The following is a 1,023-nucleotide window of genomic DNA, read 5'->3' as shown; positions in this document are numbered from 1 at the left end:
TATATTTTAATATGATATATGATAAATTAATTCATTGTGAATTTAAACTTCATTTAATTAACTAATTAAGAGTTTATTATTAATTAATATATTATTATATATACAATATACAATATAAATTTTCGACAACTATCTAAAAAGACGAATAAACTAAACCCACTTAAATTGGTTATAAATGAGTAAAACTTAGCTAATTATTATAAAAAAAATCGCTTATTTCAAAAATTTAAACCGTTAAATATGTTGATTATATATAAGCATAAATAGTTTTCCTATTATTTTTTGTTTCTCTTTCTTTTTCACCAAAACCAGCTAACAAGCACTGTATACCTGAAAACATACATATGTGAATGATAACTTTCCAGAAATATATATACTGCCAAAACTTGCCCCTTGGTCTGCATACCAAAATTTGAAAACTAAGAAAAATTTGTATTATTCTCCACTTGCAAGAGAAAGAATCCAATTGTGCACATCAAAAGTCGGTTTGTATGTGAAATTTGAATGCAATTTCATACAATAATTTAAAGAACTTCTCACATACTAGCTTGAGGACCATATAAACCTATTTTCATAACATTCATAGCCGCATATTCTTTTAATTCAGCTTATTATTAAATTAGGAATGGGGTCATTTGTGTTAGGCTCAATAAGGGATGGTTGATTTACTATATAAATTGGGATTTGTGTAAAATTACATGAATAATTATATTTTCAAAACGTTTTGGATTTGTGTGAAATTTGCATAAATTTTTTTTAATATTTTAATAATATGTCATAAAATTATTTTTCTAAAAATTTAGAGTGATGATAGCGACTATTTGAATGATTATACTTCTGATATATATTAATTGGTGCAAGCCAACTTTAATTCTTGTATCTTTAATTAGTTTTAACTGAATTAATTTTTTTATAAAACCAACTATTAGATTAAAAGTTTATATATGCTATAGTATCTGTCATTAAATCATTTTTCTTAAAAATTTAAATCAATAAGAGGAAGTGCATAAATAATTATATTCC

This window comes from Arachis ipaensis, chromosome B05 (genome assembly GCF_000816755.2).
Source record: "Arachis ipaensis cultivar K30076 chromosome B05, Araip1.1, whole genome shotgun sequence".
NCBI lineage: Eukaryota > Viridiplantae > Streptophyta > Magnoliopsida > Fabales > Fabaceae > Arachis > Arachis ipaensis.
The sequence above is the reverse complement of the archived record's forward strand: the minus strand, read 5'-3'. Positions refer to the sequence as shown.